Below are 20793 nucleotides of genomic sequence, written 5' to 3'. Positions count from 1 at the left end.
AGAAAAAAGAGTGAAAAATAATAAAAAAATGTAAAAAATCTATAAACTTGTAAATTTCATAAGGCCCATTTTTGCACCAAGTTTTGCCTATAACTCGGTCGGTATTTAACGGATCGCCAATCTTTAACTTGTGGTCGATAGATGACACCAATGGCTACATTTTCTTCATGGACGGCCATGCCCTGAGATGTCTGTGCCAGAAGTTATTTGAGGAATCAAGTTCCTTACCCTGTTTGAGAAAATGTAAAATTTTCCTCATTTTTGCACCAAGTTTTACCTATAACTCGGTCGGTACCCAACGGATCGCCAATCTTTAACTTGTGGTCGATAGATGGCACCAATGGCTACATTTTCTTCTTAGACGGCCATGCTCTCAGATGTCTGTGCCAGAAGTTATTCGAGGAACCAAGTTCCTTACCCTGTTTGAAAAAATGTAAAATTTTCCTCATTTTTCACCAATGTAGCAAAATTTATAAATGTGATATATTTTAATGGGAATTTGTTGCAATGAGTTTATTTTCACTCAAATAATCCTCTAAATTAAAAAAAGAATAAAAAATCAGAAAAAAAATTTCAAAAAATTTTCAACTCGAAAATTTCATAAGGGGTACCCCTTGCCATTTTTTTGAGAAATTTTGCAAAAAAATTTTAATTGATTTATTTTAATGCCAATTGGTTGCAATGAGTTTGTTTTCACCCAAACAATGCTTTAAACAGAAAAAAGAGTGAAAAATAATAAAAAAATGTAAAAAATCTATAAACTTGTAAATTTCATAAGGCCCATTTTTGCACCAAGTTTTGCCTATAACTCGGTCGGTATTTAACGGATCGCCAATCTTTAACTTGTGGTCGATAGATGACACCAATGGCTACATTTTCTTCATGGACGGCCATGCCCTGAGATGTCTGTGCCAGAAGTTATTCGAGGAACCAAGTTCCATACCCTGTTTGAGAAAATGTAAAATTTTCCTCATTTTTGCACCAACTTTTACCTATAACTCGGTCGGTACCCAACGGATCGCCAATCTTTAACTTGTGGTCGATAGATGGCACCAATGGCTACATTTTCTTCTTGGACGGCCATGCTCTCAGATGTCTGTGCCAGAAGTTATTCGAGGAACCAAGTTCCTTACCCTGTTTGAAAAAATGTAAAATTTTCCTCATTTTTCACCAATGTAGCAAAATTTATAAATGTGATATATTTTAATGGGAATTTGTTGCAATGAGTTTATTTTCACTCAAATAATCCTGTAAATTAAAAAAAGAATAAAAAATCAGAAAAAAAATTTCAAAAAATTTTCAACTCGAAAATTTCATAAGGGGTACCCCTTGCCATTTTTTTGAGAAATTTTGCAAAACAATTTTAATTGATTTATTTTAATGCCAATTGGTTGCAATGAGTTTGTTTTCACCCAAACAATGCTTTTAAACAGAAAAAAGAGTGAAAAATAATAAAAAAATGTAAAAAATCTATAAACTTGTAAATTTCATAAGGCCCATTTTTGCACCAAGTTTTGCCTATAACTCGGTCGGTATTTAACGGATCGCCAATCTTTAACTTGTGGTCGATAGATGACACCAATGGCTACATTTTCTTCATGGACGGCCATGCCCTGAGATGTCTGTGCCAGAAGTTATTCGAGGAACCAAGTTCCATACCCTGTTTGAGAAAATGTAAAATTTTCCTCATTTTTGCACCAACTTTTACCTATAACTCGGTCGGTACCCAACGGATCGCCAATCTTTAACTTGTGGTCGATAGATGGCACCAATGGCTACATTTTCTTCTTGGACGGCCATGCTCTCAGATGTCTGTGCCAGAAGTTATTCGAGGAACCAAGTTCCTTACCCTGTTTGAAAAAATGTAAAATTTTCCTCATTTTTCACCAATGTAGCAAAATTTATAAATGTGATATATTTTAATGGGAATTTGTTGCAATGAGTTTATTTTCACTCAAATAATCCTGTAAATTAAAAAAAGAATAAAAAATCAGAAAAAAAATTTCAAAAAATTTTCAACTCGAAAATTTCATAAGGGGTACCCCTTGCCATTTTTTTGAGAAATTTTGCAAAACAATTTTAATTGATTTATTTTAATGCCAATTGGTTGCAATGAGTTTGTTTTCACCCAAACAATGCTTTAAACAAAAAACAGAGTGAAAAATAATAAAAAAATGTAAAAAATCTATAAACTTGTAAATTTCATAAGGCCCATTTTTGCACCAAGTTTTGCCTATAACTCGGTCGGTATTTAACGGATCGCCAATCTTTAACTTGTGGTCGATAGATGACACCAATGGCTACATTTTCTTCATGGACGGCCATGCCCTGAGATGTCTGTGCCAGAAGTTATTCGAGGAACCAAGTTCCTTACCCTGTTTGAGAAAATGTAAAATTTTCCTCATTTTTGCACCAACTTTTACCTATAACTCGGTCGGTACCCAACGGATCGCCAATCTTTAACTTGTGGTCGATAGATGGCACCAATGGCTACATTTTCTTCTTGGAAGGCCATGCTCTCAGATGTCTGTGCCAGAAGTTATTCGAGGAACCAAGTTCCTTATCCTGTTTGAAAAAATGTAAAATTTTCCTTATTTTTCACCAATGTAGCAAAATTTATAAATGTGATATATTTTAATGGGAATTTGTTGCAATGAGTTTATTTTCACTCAAATAATCCTGTAAATTAAAAAAAGAATAAAAAATCAGAAAAAAAATTTCAAAAAATTTTCAACTCGAAAATTTCATAAGGGGTACCCCTTGCCATTTTTTTGAGAAATTTTGCAAAAAAATTTTAATTGATTTATTTTAATGCCAATTGGTTGCAATGAGTTTGTTTTCACCCAAACAATGCTTTAAACAAAAAAAAGAGTGAAAAATAATAAAAAAATGTAAAAAATCTATAAACTTGTAAATTTCATAAGGCCCATTTTTGCACCAAGTTTTGCCTATAACTCGGTCGGTATTTAACGGATCGCCAATCTTTAACTTGTGGTCGATAGATGACACCAATGGCTACATTTTCTTCTTGGACGGCCATGCCCTCAGATGTCTGTGCCAGAAGTTATTCGGGGAAAAAAGTTCCTTACCCTGTTTGAGAAAATGTAAAATTTTCCTCATTTTTGCACCAAGTTTTACCTATAACTCGGTCGGTACCCAACGGATCGCCAATCTTTAACTTGTGGTCAATAGATGACACCAATGGCTACATTTTCTTCTTGGACGGCCATGCCCTCAGATGTCTGTGCCAGAAGTTATTCGAGGAACCAAGTTCCTTACCCTGTTTGAGAAAATGTAAAATTTTCTTCATTTTTGCACCAACTTTTACCTATAACTTGGTCGGTATCCAACGAATCGCCAATCTTTAACTTGTGGTCGATAGATGACACCAATGGCTACATTTTCTTCATGGACGGCCATGCCCTCAGATGTCTGTGCCAGAAGTTATTCGAGGAACCAAGTTCCTTACCCTGTTTGAGAAAATGTAAAATTTTCCTCATTTTTGCAATAAGTTTTGCCTATAACTCGGTCGGTATCCAACGGATCGCCAATTTTTAACTTGTGGTCGATAGATGGCACCAATGGCTACATTTTCTTCTTGGACGGCCATGCTCTCAGATGTCTGTGCCAGAAGTTATTCGAGGAACCAAGTTCCTTACCCTGTTTGAAAAAATGTAAAATTTTCCTCATTTTTCACCAATGTAGCAAAATTTATAAATGTGATATATTTTAATAGGAATTGGTTGCAATGAGTTTATTTTCACTCAAATAATCCTGTAAATTAAAGAAAGAATAAAAAATCAGAAAAAAAATTTCAAAAAATTTTCAACTCGAAAATTTCATAAGGGGTACCCCTTGCCATTTTTTTGAGAAATTTTGCAAAAAAATTTTAATTGATTTATTTTAATGCCAATTGGTTGCAATGAGTTTGTTTTCACCCAAACAATGCTTTAAACAGAAAAAAGAGTGAAAAATAATAAAAAAATGTAAAAAATCTATAAACTTGTAAATTTCATAAGGCCCATTTTTGCACCAAGTTTTGCCTATAACTCGGTCGGTATTTAACGGATCGCCAATCTTTAACTTGTGGTCGATAGATGACACCAATGGCTACATTTTCTTCTTGGACGGCCATGCCCTGAGATGTCTGTGCCAGAAGTTATTTGAGGAATCAAGTTCCTTACCCTGTTTGAGAAAATGTAAAATTTTCCTCATTTTTGCACCAACTTTTACCTATAACTCGGTCGGTACCCAACGGATCGCCAATCTTTAACTTGTGATCGATAGATGGCACCAATGGCTACATTTTCTTCTTAGACGGCCATGCTCTCAGATGTCTGTGCCAGAAGTTATTCGAGGAACCAAGTTCCTTACCCTGTTTGAAAAAATGTAAAATTTTCCTCATTTTTCACCAATGTAGCAAAATTTATAAATGTGATATATTTTAATGGGAATTTGTTGCAATGAGTTTATTTTCACTCAAATAATCCTGTAAATTAAAGAAAGAATAAAAAATCAGAAAAAAAATTTCAAAAAATTTTCAACTCGAAAATTTCATAAGGGGTACCCCTTGCCATTTTTTTGAGAAATTTTGCAAAAAAATTTTAATTGATTTATTTTAATGCCAATTGGTTGCAATGAGTTTGTTTTCACCCAAACAATGCTTTAAACAGAAAAAAGAGTGAAAAATAATAAAAAAATGTAAAAAATCTATAAACTTGTAAATTTCATAAGGCCCATTTTTGCACCAAGTTTTGCCTATAACTCGGTCGGTATTTAACGGATCGCCAATCTTTAACTTGTGGTCGATAGATGACACCAATGGCTACATTTTCTTCATGGACGGCCATGCCCTGAGATGTCTGTGCCAGAAGTTATTCGAGGAACCAAGTTCCATACCCTGTTTGAGAAAATGTAAAATTTTCCTCATTTTTGCACCAACTTTTACCTATAACTCGGTCGGTACCCAACGGATCGCCAATCTTTAACTTGTGGTCGATAGATGGCACCAATGGCTACATTTTCTTCTTGGACGGCCATGCTCTCAGATGTCTGTGCCAGAAGTTATTCGAGGAACCAAGTTCCTTACCCTGTTTGAAAAAATGTAAAATTTTCCTCATTTTTCACCAATGTAGCAAAATTTATAAATGTGATATATTTTAATGGGAATTTGTTGCAATGAGTTTATTTTCACTCAAATAATCCTGTAAATTAAAAAAAGAATAAAAAATCAGAAAAAAGATTTCAAAAAATTTTCAACTCGAAAATTTCATAAGGGGTACCCCTTGCCATTTTTTTGAGAAATTTTGCAAAACAATTTTAATTGATTTATTTTAATGCCAATTGGTTGCAATGAGTTTGTTTTCACCCAAACAATGCTTTAAACAAAAAACAGAGTGAAAAATAATAAAAAAATGTAAAAAATCTATAAACTTGTAAATTTCATAAGGCCCATTTTTGCACCAAGTTTTGCCTATAACTCGGTCGGTATTTAACGGATCGCCAATCTTTAACTTGTGGTCGATAGATGACACCAATGGCTACATTTTCTTCATGGACGGCCATGCCCTGAGATGTCTGTGCCAGAAGTTATTCGAGGAACCAAGTTCCTTACCCTGTTTGAGAAAATGTAAAATTTTCCTCATTTTTGCACCAACTTTTACCTATAACTCGGTCGGTACCCAACGGATCGCCAATCTTTAACTTGTGGTCGATAGATGGCACCAATGGCTACATTTTCTTCTTGGAAGGCCATGCTCTCAGATGTCTGTGCCAGAAGTTATTCGAGGAACCAAGTTCCTTACCCTGTTTGAAAAAATGTAAAATTTTCCTTATTTTTCACCAATGTAGCAAAATTTATAAATGTGATATATTTTAATGGGAATTTGTTGCAATGAGTTTATTTTCACTCAAATAATCCTGTAAATTAAAAAAAGAATAAAAAATCAGAAAAAAATTTCAAAAAATTTTCAACTCGAAAATTTCATAAGGGGTACCCCTTGCCATTTTTTTGAGAAATTTTGCAAAAAAATTTTAATTGATTTATTTTAATGCCAATTGGTTGCAATGAGTTTGTTTTCACCCAAACAATGCTTTAAACAAAAAAAAGAGTGAAAAATAATAAAAAAATGTAAAAAATCTATAAACTTGTAAATTTCATAAGGCCCATTTTTGCACCAAGTTTTGCCTATAACTCGGTCGGTATTTAACGGATCGCCAATCTTTAACTTGTGGTCAATAGATGACACCAATGGCTACATTTTCTTCTTGGACGGCCATGCCCTGAGATGTCTGTGCCAGAAGTTATTCGAGGAACCAAGTTCCATACCCTGTTTGAGAAAATGTAAAATTTTCCTCATTTTTGCACTAAGTTGTACCTATAACTCGGTCGGTACCCAACGGATCGCCAATCTTTAACTTGTGGTCGATAGATGGCACCAATGGCTATATTTTCTTCTTGGACGGCCATGCCCTCAGATGTCTGTGCCAGAAGTTATTCGAGGAACCAAGTTCCTTACCCTGTTTGAGAAAATGTAAAATTTTCTTCATTTTTGCACCAAGTTTTACCTATAACTCGGTCGGTATCCAACGGATCGCCAATTTTTAACCTGTGGTCGATAGATGACACCAATGGCTACATTTTCTTCTTGGACGTCCATGCCCTCAGATGTCTGTGCCAGAAGTTATTCGAGGAACCAAGTTCCTTACCCTGTTTGAGAAAATGTAAAATTTTCCTAATTTTTGCACCAACTTTTACCTATAACTCGGTCGGTACCCAACGGATCGCCAATCTTTAACTTGTGGTCAATAGATGGCACCAATGGCTACATTTTCTTCATGAACGGCCATGCCCTCAGATGTCTGTGCCAGAAGTTATTCGAGGAACCAAGTTCCTTACCCTGTTTGAAAAAATGTAAAACTTTCCTCATTTTTCACCAATGTAGCAAAATTTATAAATGTGATATATTTTAATGGGAATTTGTTGCAATGAGTTTATTTTCACTCAAATAATCCTGTAAATTAAAAAAAGAATAAAAAATCAGAAAAAAGATTTCAAAAAATTTTCAACTCGAAAATTTCATAAGGGGTACCCCTTGCCATTTTTTGAGAAATTTTGCAAAAAAATTTAAATTGATTTATTTTAATGCCAATTGGTTGCAATGAGTTTGTTTTCACTCAAACAATGCTTTAAACAAAAAAAAAGTGAAAAATAATAAAAAATTTAAAAAATCTATAAATTTGAAAATTTCATAAGGCTCATTTTTGCACCAAGTTTTGCCTATAACTCGGTCGGTATCCAACGGATCGCCAATCTTTAACCTGTGGTCGATAGATGGCACCAATGGCTACATTTTCTTCTCGAACGGCCATGCCCTCAGATGTCTGTGCCAGAAGTTATTCGAGGAACCAAGTTCCATACCCTGTTTGTGAAAATGTAAAATTTTCCTCATTTTTCACTAATGTAGCAAAATTTATAAATGTGATATATTTGAATGGGAATTTGTTGCAATAAGTTTCTTTTCACTCAAATAATGCTTTAAATTAAAAAAGAGTAAAAAATGAGAAAAAAATTTTCAAAATATTTTCAATTCGAAAATTTCATAAGGCTTACCCCTTGCCATTTTTTTGAGAAATTTTGCAAAAAAAATTAAATTGATTTATTTTAATGCCAATTGGTTGCAATGAGTTTGTTTTCACTCAAACAATGCTTTTAATAAAGAAATAATATAAAATTGTAAAAAGATAAAAAAAATATAAATCTCTTAAGGAGAGGCGGATAGAATAGATGAATTAGTAGAATAATAAAAAAATGATAATATAAATTACAGTTTGTCTTGGTTTGAATGAATCGACATAGTATCTTCAAAATTATGGTAACCGAGATCCGAGACCGAGATCGTTTATTAACCATCAACATATCATATCCATCCTTTTAACGTTATACGGCTTTTTTCCTTGCCTAATGGATCAACTACTTGGGTGGCTTTAAACCTACCCCATCATGGTGGCACCACGCAGTTTATCGACACATCGATTAGGTTTTTTTTTCTTTCTTTCAACCCCTTCCTTCACGAAGCATCAATTGAACCGAACAGACGGGTACTGAACCGAATTAGCATACGCTTCACGCAATCTGGCGGCTCGGCATGGTTATGCACCACCCACCAACCCACACACGCGTGCGCTACACTAATCAACACATCCCTGCTTCACCCCAAAACGAAATTTCGTTCCCAGATTAACCGAGTTTTCCCTCCAATCGATTACGGGCAGGAATTGCATTCCGCCACTGTGATGCCATAACCCAATCGGCAGTGACCGACTAAGCGAGGGCAGGGTGTTTTGCTTGTAAAAAAAAAGCATCCCTTTCTTGCTGCCCCACCAACACACAAACATAACGAACTGACGCACCACGGCGGTACCTTTCCGCGTCAAACATATTTCATAATCAAACATCATCGACCGGACCCGATCGGCGCGCTACTAACGCCAACACCGGCCAACTCTCTCTCGTTACGGTGGCATCAAATGGCAGAGCAAGGAGCAAGGAACCGACGAGTGAGGGTAAAAAATATTGTGGATTAATTCTTCGCGGTTATGTGTTTTTTTTGCCTTTCTGAAACGATCCAAGAATTGCATCACCGAAGAACTGTGTGTGTGATGGAAAAAAGGCATGGATGGCACGGTAGAAATGGGTAAGACGATCGTGTCGGGATCATGCCTGCCAGCTTGTGCCCCAATGTTGTTTCGAAGGATGGAAGTGAAATTACAGCTTAAAACGATATTAAAACGCTTCGGTCATATATCTTTTGACACGTTAGCGAGACGGGGAAGGTTCGCGGATGGGTATGGACTGTGTACGATAGTTGTAAAATACATAATTAACTAATTGTGTACGCTGATGAAGAAATGCGAAATGCGCATAAATTATGCAACTGTCCTGGTCCGTTTGGGTGTGGTCTTAGCCTTGAGTCGGTAAGTTGATGGCGTGCCGTAAAAGTTTATTTCAAAATTTTGTGTGATTGAACATTGTTGGGTGGAAACTGTAAAAAAAATTAGGGATAAAATCATGGAAATTTAACTAATTCATCAATTGTCTGAAAGTACTTTTAAGGAATGATCTGCGTGGTCAAACTGAACTCATTATCAAATAAATTATATGCAATCACGCAACCATGAACTATTAATTTATCTTTAATTATTTTTTTAAATAAAGCCTGGTCATTGAATAAAATAAATAGAATAAAATAAATTAATTAAAATATTAATTGACAGAGAGAGAGGTTACATATCCTTTAATGATACTCTAATCTTTCTCCAAGCATACAGAAACAGTCCTCATAAGGTAGATGTGCTCCTTCTATTTATAAATCTGCGTTAAATCGGATATAAAATTAACTTCCTAACTCCCTCCGATCACATTCCACGTAAAAGGTAAAAGAAAATTAAATGTTTTTGTTACTCATGATTAACTGTCAGTTTTACTACTCCGTATGATCTCTCCGCAATGTCAAATATCGTTTTTTTATCCTTCATTTTTTTTCATTTAAAAATAAAACTCCACCACTGGGGCATGTTTACTCGTTCACCCCTAATTTTCCGATCCTTTTATAGATCTCCCATAAAGCGATGTTTCATTATTCCCGTTACGATTGACGATTGGCCGACTAGTGTGTCTGTTTGTGTCTGGTTTGCATCGGGGATCGAATTGCATTCCACTGCGCACGGCTTGGCCAATCCGATTTCGATATCCAAATAAACCATCGTTCGATTCACCCGGCCCGGACCGATCAAAACCGATCGGTAAAACGTGGCTCCGGTGCCAACGATGTGGTCAGGATAATTGCGGTGATTACATAGTTTATGGCTCATTCTTTTCCTCTTTTCCTTCCCTAGCACCGCAAAGGTTACATCCACCTCAGCCGTACCTTTGGATGCAGAAGTGCAACCGATAGGCCGAGCGGGCCCCCTTCGGGTGAAATATGTGTGTTTATTATTGTTCTTTAATTTGTTAGTTTCGTGCTTGGATGGAGTGTTTGATTTGGCACCGACCTCAACCCAGGCTAGACCGCGGGACCCCGAGACCCCACGATCAAGTTCAAGACCGATCCGTGCGTTTACAGCCAGCTTCTTTTTTGCTAGCGAACGGTCAATAAATTTTAAAAAAAAGGAGGAAAAGGGGCAATTGTGTAGCTGGGTAATTGACGGTATTTATGGGATTTATGGTTCGAACGGTGCATTTTCCAAACGCTTCCATTCTTTGCCGGTGAAGCGGTGCCACGTTCGGTTCGCGTCCAGTTTCGTGTTTGGATGGATTGGCGCAAAGAATCGACCCCGTTAACCGGCCAGAACAAATCGTTGCAATGGGCTTTCAGAATGTATGATATTTGCATTCCAACACTTCCTGCTAATAGACGATGAGGAAGCTCCAGTTGGAATTGATGCAGCTGGAGATTTGTGTTTTAAAGGAACGCCCACTCATTAATGGTACGGAAGAAAGGGTTTAATTAAATCGTTTTCTACTTGATTGAAAACTTCCCAACCACGGATCGTTACTCTGATGCTCTAGATTTATGAGAAAACGGTTTCTATTTGGTTTTGCTTCATATCTTGTTTGGTATACGTATAGCTTATGCGTACAATTTATTTTTATCGAAATGTAGATTGTTGGTTTGTTTGATTTAATTAAGTGTTTTGAAAAATGTATTTAAAATAAATAAAAAGTTTTTGAAGAAAATGTAACATTTATTTTTCGTCATAAATTAAATCAATTTTATCAACAGTCCACATATCAGAAGCATTTAACAAGCTTTTTCTCTTTGCGATCGATATGAAAACAATTCCATACCGATGGGTTCCGCTCGTACGATTGCATTTCATATCGAACACTTTTTCTACATCAACGATTCATCCCCCTCAACAGTATGGGGGTTTTACTTTTCATTTTCTCACCTTCATAAGAGGATGAAAAATTTCCCTTTTCATTAAGAGTGCATCTCCGCAGGTAACATTTTCACCATGCAACCACCCTACAATGCGCGACGAAGATTGATCTGTCCCATTCGAGTGCATTCGTTCGTACGTTAATTAAATTATTCTTCCATCACGCTGCTAAATGCATTTTCTATCACATCACGCCTTTGCGGGGGACCCTTTTCTAGGGCACATTGTTATCATCACCAAAACAATGGCGATACAATTGATCGGAAGCGGTCATGTTTCACATCACGAGCTGACAGAAAGCGCGACACGCCCGGAGGAGTGGTGATAGAAAAACAAAAAACACACACACACTCATTGAAGAGAAAATCGACCAAGATGTAGTAGGTATGTGGCGGACCGTCGTCTTCTAACGGATGGCGATGTACGGCGTTCCGTCCCAACAGTGAGAAAAGATCGCCAAGCAGATCGGTTCGGTTGGGTGCATTCAATAAAAGTTAATTTCTCTCGCTTTCGGTTTTCATGGCCACGGGTGCATTCTTTTGTTCACTTTTCATATGCGATCGATGGTATGGTGAAGATCGGACAGATTCAGTGATCATACACACACGCACAAATCGCAAGCAATTTGTATTTGACCAATTTGACACACTTTCTATGAAACATTCACCGTGCAAACACAACAAGCGAAGGAAAAATTAAAATAAAATTATTACACCCTAAAAGTATGCAATTTGTGATACAAAATTACAATATTTGTTGTGATGAACAGTTTTTTAGCTAATGAAGTACATGATTTAGTATAACAACGTTATATTTTCCATTCGGGTTCATGTTTTACAAATGTTCATATGCAAATTGCACCAGAACCCACAGAGAACGAAAGAAACACACCTTATATAATGACTAGACACAGGGAAACAAATGATCTGCACGCATGCCAACCGTTCGATTCCCGCATTGACGTAACAATCGTCAATGCCTCTGACAGCTTCAATCCAATCCGTTCTTTTGCGCCGTTTTGTTTTGCCAAACTTCACCCCCAATAACGATACGAAAGAAAGTGCACATCACATCGTTACGTGGTGCAAAGCCATGCGCTGGCAGCATCTCATTCCCATTAGTCACCCAGCGGGTGACCCGTACGCCGTGAGAAGTTGAACAATTTATCGTACTCGGGAGGTTGAACAAGCGCAGTCCAATTTGATGACTCCTTCGATTCCTTCCGATGGGATTTTTTTGTGCAATTGCAACGCCCTGCAATAGTGGGACGATCGATGCAATTGGTGCCCTACCTCTGCCGCCTTCACCCACAACGCTGACCGCTTCAATAAATCATTTCGTCACTCATAAATGCTGGCGGAAAACGCGTCTGGTTTGAATAGCTCATCGTACATTGGTGCCCTGTTGGAGAAGGAGGAATGTAAATCATGCGTTTGCCGTGTGGTACGCGTACAAACCATCACTTCCATGCGCTACAGCGCAAGGTCAAACGCCTTCCGCCCTGTCTTGGTGGCGCGAACGGAGAGGAAGCCCAAACGTTCCACTATGCAATCACCATTAACATTTTCCAAAGCCATCCAATTTGTACATTCTTGTGCATGCGTCTTTCTACCTCTGAAACTAAACATGACAAGCAGGCACCACCCTTCAGGGCTACCTCCCTTTTTTGTTGTTGTTGTTTTGTTCCGAAAAGGGGAGCAAACCCCCGTTTTTTTTGTTTTGTTTCAATCGAGCTAAGGTTGGTTAGCAGATAATTTGTGCTCCAAACTGGAACATCCCGTGGGACGTCTAATCGAGGGCTACGTTAATTTGATTAAACGATTTCGGCACGAAAACTGCTCCAAGAGACCTGGTTTGCTCAGCGAAATAAGCAGTTTCGGTGGTTTGAAATGCATTTCTTTTGTGGTGCAATCTTTTCGGGCTGCCCCACGCTCTCGACACGAAACATCAATCACCTGGAAGCTACCTGTATCGGTTTGCTGTTTAGCTGGTTAGGCATTAAGTTTCTTGTTGCTTGATGAGCTGGTAAAGCTTATTGATTTATAACAATTATCGATCGGTTTTCTGAGTTGAGTTTTTTCTTCTTCTTCGGTTCGATTCCGAGCTGTTTACTGCCAGGAGTCTCAAATACCTTAACATACGTATTTTTTTTATACAAAGTTATGTTTTCTTTTGTTAAATAAACCCTTCAGGAGCAGTTACACCGACGTTACGTGTGGCCTTGTCGAGGACGCGTAACCGATCATTAGGAGCCGCGTCGATCGTGATCACTTTTCGACAACATTTTTGAGCCCTGTATGAAGCAAACCTGTTTACTGTTCCTGCTGGACAACGCGCGTGCACACACACACACACAAGCGGTAATTTTATGACCTCCATGTCTGGCTACATCATCCCAAGGCCATGTGGGATGGTGACGTTGAGTGATGAACCTGGCAATTTACATGTATAAATATTACCGAACGAAATTGAAAGTTCAGCCATAGTTTGGGAAGATCCCATTCGAAGACGTGCGATCTTCCCAGAAAGTTTCTTATCCAGCACGTACTGATGTATTCGCACCTTCCCGTGAGGGATAAGATCTTCAATAGCAGCAACCAGCAACAACATAAAACCGCAACAAACTACAATGCACAAACGGGGCTTGATAATTTATGAACAGCCGTCGCTCTTCCACCGTGGGCGATGATGACTTAAGACCTGAACCCTCGAAGGCAACGGACAACTGCCAGTCTTCAGCTGCAAGTGCATCGCTCAACAAATAGACCACATTGTATGCGTATATGGTGATAATAATGCTGCACCATTGTTGTGGCTACGGTGCACCGGGTGCAACGCACGCTTCGATCCGTCTGTCGAACTGCATCGCACGGTGGGCAAAAGGAGCCACCCGTTGGTGCACAATTAGCTGTGTCATCGTCGTAAAATTGATGAATATTCACAACCGTCTTCGAAGATCTGCTTGCCGTCCGTAAGACGTGTCCTGTGGGACATTGTTGGTACAGTTCCTCAACCCAGCACCGAACCGAATAGTCGACATGCTTCATTATGCGAACGAACTAAGAATAAAAGTCATTCAGCATCAGTAGAAGTTGCTAGAATAAATGTCCAATAAGTCAGAGCATCTAATGGCGGATGGAAGAACGATTGGTAGAACGTTGCAGTTCATAGTGTTCCGGCCATGGCAAACCGGACCAAACTTCCATTAGTAAGCGGATGAGTTGCATTGGAGGTTAAATTTACGATGATTTGATGACAATTTGCCACAGTTGAATAGACAGAATGGATTTAGAATTGTCTCGCTGTACGGTCAGTACTGCATACTGAATGAATCTTATTTCTTATCCCAGCACAATAACACCACAGAAAATGGTTGAGGAGCATTTTATAGTTACGTTTTATTGCTGAACTGCTTCCTTGGAGATTAACTTGGCCATCTCTTTCTGTAGCAGTTTTACATTCGCAAATGTGTATTTAATTAAAAGTTTATTGCATGCGGCGCAGGACAGAGAGGATTATCCTTTGGAGATCTTAACAATAGAAATAAATCACGAAAAGAATAAGCGGAATTTGATTCTTGAAACTTTGTAGCATAGAATGATGCTTGTAAAGTCGTCCTGAAAGGAATCTATTGTAGCAAGATTATAATAAGATTTTTTCTAAAGTCAGAAACAAGTACGGGATATAGGTAGGATTTACAGATTTTCTTCACGAATGGTTGTCTAGAACTAGAATTAATCTTTTATCGTCTTAACATCCAACAAATCTTTAGGAGTTCCGTAGGAAAATGCAGCTGCCAGTATGTTATTGGGAAATAAAATCATGCATACGAAACATCCTTTCAGCCCCATCGACCCAATTCCCATGCTCCCAAAAACACACACCGATCATAAACATGTCGTTGGAGTTGTCCACAACTCCTAGCCAAAGCAATCGTGAGTATAGTTGCATCCATGTCTTCTGCCTGTCTCCGAAGGAAAGCATCAGACCGTCGTTTGCAAATTGGATCCCCGGCAACAGAAGGGAATGCAATCGATCGATCGTGTCTGAGACGTTGAAAAGGGATCGATCATGGAGCGTAGACTAACTAGCACGCAGTACGCTGCGCCTTAGAAACATCGGTCCTGTCACGCACCGCGAAAGGCCAAGGGTTGATGATGTTGCACTGTGCTGACATTTGATGCCTAGCGGGTTGTTTCACGGGCTGCGTCAAAGTGCGAACACGTAACAGGGAGTTTCGAGAGTAGAGAACGGAGCAAGGGAGTTTGGGGAGGAGAGAAAGCAAAGAGAGAAAAACCCCTGTAGGACATGGGAATTTATGGTTCATGTTTGTGGAAGACCAACCTCAGACCTAGACCTTGGCTGTCAGAAGGGATGCAATTTTAACGAGTTACCTACGATTGGAACTAGGGGGCCTTACAGTTGGGATGGTTGGCAAGATCATTCATGTGTGGTAAAGTTGGGCGTTTTTGGAAACGTATTGTGCACCCTGTGCCCCCAACTCATATGCTTAGTTTCGATTATTTGTATTGTTCAACGGCGCGTAAAGTGTGAGGGATCGTCATCCGGGAAAAGGGTTTGGCATGCAACAACGCTTTCAACCCGTACGAAACGGTCAAGTCCAGCGGCTGGTAGAATGCAATGAACCTGAACCTGACGAAACGATCCATCTTGTGCGCCTGGTGGCTGACTTGTGTCTGAAGTTTTACAACCGCAGGCGACATAAAGCCTTCATCCCAAGCGAATGCCGAGAGAACGCGACGCTTGGAAAGATATTTATGGACGCATAGTGTACCATTGCAGCTGCCTAACAAGAATTACCCTCCGGACTAGGTACGGTCAATCCCACCCGTTTCTGAGACCATTTCCCACCATTTGCTGGTCGGTTTTCCCTCGTCTCGTCTAAGTATCGAACCATCTGTATGGGGGGATACATTTTAGTGCAAAAAGACGATAAAAATGGGCCCCGTTTTCCCACCTGGAAAGTGGTTGAATAAATACGCTGCCACTTTCGACTGTGTGTGTTTTTTTTTCTTCTCACCCCGTGTTGCAATAAATCTTTTATGCATATGCATCAATACGGTGTATGTACGTGCTAATAAAGCTCGTTTAATTGGACTCGGCAAAGTCCCGACCACTTCGCCGGCATTCTCTCCCATTGCTGACCAGTGGAAATGAATCAATTACTCAGTCCACGAGCGAACCCTTCCGAGTCTGGGAGGAATCGAACAATTTAAAATGCAATCCGAACGCTGTTTTGCCTGGCGATCCCGCTCCAATGGGAGGATAACAATAAAACACCGAACCGGGTTTCCATCTGTGAAGCACTGGGTGTTGTGGAGATCCGTTAGAACTAGTGGGACCCATTCCTTGTCACATTGCCCCCTTGTCTACCTGTCAGTGTGCGAGATCCATCCGTTGAGGGGAGTTGTGGAGAAACTCCAAGGAATGATCCTCCGCCGGTCCGCTTTTTTATTGCTACGGTTTTGTTCTATTCTTGCGGTTGGTGGTAAAGTAAAGAAAGATGGCTAGAAGTCATGCCGATCACAAACGATCCATCTTGCGCTGAAAGAACTCTGCTCGTCTCTGCTGGCGAACCCGTCTCGTACGGCCATCAATTTGCATTCGACAGCAAAACAGTAAAATTCAAAGAACGAACAAATCGCATCGTCAATCGGTACGGTCGTTGAGCGATCCCACCGTATAGGGCGCAGTAGAAACATGAGCTATTTTCTCAGGTTCCATCCTTGTGTCAAGGAAGGCAAACATTTCCGTCTGTTCGGTTGCTGTGAGCACTAGTGAGTGTTTGAAGTAATCTTTCCACAATTGTAGTAGCGTCATTCTTGGGTTATATTTCTTTGTGTTCTATGGCTTTCGTGAAGGAAAGTCGATCTTCAACTATCAAAAATGTCGCCGTGAGGGTGATCGAATATAAAACAAATACTCTTCAATATCTGGGACCTTTATTATAGTATTTTCTAAGTTATATAACAACTAGAAGAAATTCTTCAAATTAATATGATGACTGAAAACTATTTTGTTCAATCAAATTAATTTATTGCTAGCTCTGTTTTTGTTTTATATCTTTCTTTATGTAAATTGCTATATAGTGAGATCGCTGAGATGAAAAAAATAAAGAAGTGTAAATAGAGTAAATGGCAAAAATTAGTTTCAAGTTTCACATGTGCCGACACTTGATGATCCACGCTCGGAGAGGACACCCCTTCCTATGTAACTAGTTATGCAAAGTATCGTCTTTTTTCGTTTGAAATAGAAGAATCAAAAAAATTCTCCATCCCATACGCACCCATTTTCGCGCGATGTAAATTAACCCACAGGCTAATAGACTAACTCTCTTGCGCAATATGTGTTGTCCGATGTTTCACAGCACCGGCGAACATTCTGCGCTGCATTAGTTTTATTTGCCCAAGTCCCTTCGCTTGCGCAGCCACATGTCCTTGTGACAGCGCACGCAGACACAGTGCGCATGAATATTCATAATTTCCACGCGCGCAGACACGCAGTGAATGATTTATAAAGTGGAACTACGCGTCTGGACGACGCAGTCGACTGCAGTCGGTGAAGCGCAGAAACAAACAGAAAAAAGAAAACGGCAACAGAACCTCCTGACATGCACTACAAACGTCAAACGAAGGGAATATAGGATCGAAGTTGGCGTTGGGCAGATACTTTCGTAGGGTAAGACATAAGTCTTAATCGAAGTAGGCGTACAAGCGCACAAGCTATAATCGAAAAAGGGTACTTTAATTATTTCCATTCCCTTGTTTTTTTTTTTGCTCCATCCAAGCAGCAAACAATTGTGAAAGAATAGGGAAAAAACGGACGATAATCGTAGGAAGGTCGGGATGAGGAAAATGTGAGTTTTAGCTGGGGAGAGAGAAAAAAGTAGAAAAAAAGGAGTATCCACGATGCAAAATTCTTTGAAATTGAGACTTTGTATGGTTCGTTTGACAGATCGTATCCGATCGAGCATGGCAGAAGGTATTTACTTCATTAATTAATTAACAGCATCCTCAGTCCGGTACGATCAGGATCATCCAAGGCGGCTAGAGTCAGATCAAATTAGCTAATTGCATCGTAAATCAACAGTATGGTGGATTTATACGGATTTTTCCAACCCGGCTCTTGAGAATGGATTCTGATCGCCGTCGTTCTTTTCCACCATACAAAAACCTTTTTTCCCCATTCCTCCATCGTCCCGTTGCTGTCGGATATAATTAGAGCAAATCATGTACAAAGTCTTCATTGTGATCCACTGGCGGCTGTGGCTACATTCCATGAATTATTGGCACGTACGGCCGGTGCGCCAAACCGGCAGCCAGTATTAGAAACCGATAAATCATCATTAATGAATGAGTGTGGTTGCGCCTGGTTATGCTGCGCCCCGGGTGCATCGTTTCGCTTGCGTTGCTTGCGGATTAGGTGGATCGGTTAATTTGTCGGATTGAGCCGCATGCACTCCTCAAATAAGACATCTCAACGTTCGGGCGCGATGAGGACGGCAAGGCTATTCAACGATCGATTAGCGATCCTGCACCATGAAGCCAGTCCCAGTGCCCTGAGACACACGATTGCCGGCCCTTCATCATCTTTGGAGTATCCGATCCGGGCTGTGTAAGTACGACCATCACCTCCTCCCAACTCCTTCCAACTCCAATGATCAATTGTCGCAACGTGTGCTGCATCACGGTGTCTCTTCATGGTGGGTTTTGTAGTCACCTTGGTTTTCTAGCGAAACGATCCCTTGGCGAATGGGGCGAGGAACAAGGCAAATGGAGACCAAAGAATGTAGAATTTATTCTCTATCACATTTGATTTGTGTCCCCGCTCGTTTGCTTTTGGCTGAATGTGGAAACGGAAAGGGACTAGAAGAAGGATGTGTTTGCACGAATAGATGTACGCTTGGACCATACGTCCACCACCCCGGACTGGACACTTTATTTATGTTAGCCCTTTGCAGACGAAGTTGGGTTGGGGGTTGGGTCGGGAACAATGTGTGCAAGATTTGAAGTGGAAAACCAATGTGCTGGGCGGGTCGGATCGGAACATATGGTCGGGAATTACTCGTCGATGACAAATATGCTGCACTGGTGACGGTTCGGTTGTAGTGCAGAGCTCCACAAAGGACAATGTCCCGATGTTGGAGAATAGTTTAAGCATATGTGAGGCATAAATCATAGCGTTTCCTCTCTCGGGGCTTATCAACCTTTTACTCATGAAAGATTTATTCGTGAACGGAATGAGAAATCAGTACCGAATGAATGAATGATTGAGAGCAAGAAACGTTACTTTGTATTAATCTTAAAAAGTTTAAATAAAATAAATATATTTATTTTCAACTTTTTATTCTTTCTTTAATTTAAAGCATTATTTGAGTGAAACAAAACTTAGGAACTTGGTTCCTCGAATAACTTCTGGCACAGACATCTGAGGGCATGGCTGTCCAAGAAGAAAATGTAGCCATTGATCCCATCTATCGATCACAGGTTAAAGATTGGCGATCCGTTGGATACCGACCGAGTTATAGGCAAAACTTTGTGCAAAAATGAGGAAAATTTTACATTTTCTCAAACAGGGTATGGAACTTGGTTCCTCGAATAACTTCTGGCACAGACATCTGAGGGCATGGCCGTCCAAGAAGAAAATATAGCCATTGGTGCCATCTACCGACCACAGGTTAAAGATTGGCGATCCGTTGGATACCGACTGAGTTATAGGCAAAACTTGGTGCAAAAATGAGCCTCATGAAATTTTCAAATTTATAGATTTTTTACATTTTTTAATATTTTTACTCTTTTTTTTTGTTTAAAGCATTGTTTGAGTGAAAACAAACTCATTGCAACCAATTGGCATTAAAATAAATCAATTTAATTTTTTTTGCAAAATTTCTCAAAAAAATTGCAAGGGGTACCCCTTATGAAATTTTCGAGTTGAAAATTTTTTGAAATTTTTTTTCTCATTTTTTATTCTTTTTTTAATTTGAAGCATTATTTGAGTGAAAAGAAACTTATTGCAATAAATTCCCATTAAAATATATCACATTTATAAATTTTGCTACATTGGTGAAAAATGAGGAAATTTTTACATTTTCTCAAACAGGGTATGGAACTTGGTTTCTCGAATAACTTCTGGCACAGACATCTGAGGGCATGGCCGTCCAAGAAGAAAATATAGCCATTGGTGCCATCTACCGACCACAAGTTAAAGATTGGCGATCCGTTGGATACCGACCGAGTTATAGGCAAAACTTGGTGCAAAAATGAGCCTTATGAAATTTTCAAATTTTTAGAATTTTTTTAATTTTCTATTATTTTTTACTCTTTTTTATGTTTAAAGCATTATTTGAGTGAAAAGAAACTCATTGCAACCAATTGGCATTAAAATAAATCAATTTGATTTTTTTTGCAAAATTTCTCAAAAAAATGGCAAGGGGTACCCCTTATGAAATTTTCGAGTTGAAATTTTTTTTGAAATTTTTTTCTCATTTTTTACTCTGTTTTTAATTTGAAGCATTATTTGAGTGAAAAGAAACTTATTGCAACAAATTCCCATTAAAATATATCACATTTATAAATTTTGCTACATTGGTGAAAAATGAGGAAAATTTTACATTTTCTCAAACAGGGTAAGGAACTTGTTTCCTCGAATAACTTCTGGCACAGACATCTGAGGGCATGGCCGTCCAAGAAGAAAATGTAGCCATTGGTGCCATCTACCGACCACAGGTTAAAGATTGGCGATCCGTTGGATACCGACCGAGTTATAGGCAAAACTTGGTGCAAAAATGAGCCTTATGAAATTTTTAAATTTTTAGAATTTTTTTAATTT

General features: G+C 38.9%; 1 long non-coding RNA gene across 5 annotated transcripts in view; it reads right to left on the bottom strand.

Moving 5' to 3' along the window:
* Positions 1-769: 769 nt before the first annotated feature.
* The window catches only part of LOC125767424 (uncharacterized), a 40834-nt gene continuing 20810 nt past the window's right edge, over positions 770-20793 (bottom strand). Inside the window, exons 2-3 of one of the 5 annotated variants that reach the window (XR_007418776.1) lie at positions 6568-6608; positions 770-992 (exon numbers count right to left, since the gene is read on the bottom strand). This is a non-coding gene — a long non-coding RNA (uncharacterized LOC125767424). Of the gene's footprint in view, positions 993-1485; positions 1709-2200; positions 2424-4725; positions 4949-5440; positions 5664-6567; positions 6609-20793 lie in introns of those variants that run through there. The other 4 variants (XR_007418777.1, XR_007418774.1, XR_007418778.1 and 1 more) reach the window with 4 other exon arrangements.

The sequence above is a fragment of the Anopheles funestus genome, chromosome 3RL (genome assembly GCF_943734845.2).
Source record: "Anopheles funestus chromosome 3RL, idAnoFuneDA-416_04, whole genome shotgun sequence".
Lineage (NCBI taxonomy): Eukaryota > Metazoa > Arthropoda > Insecta > Diptera > Culicidae > Anopheles > Anopheles funestus.
This window is presented reverse-complemented; position numbering and strand designations above follow the sequence as displayed.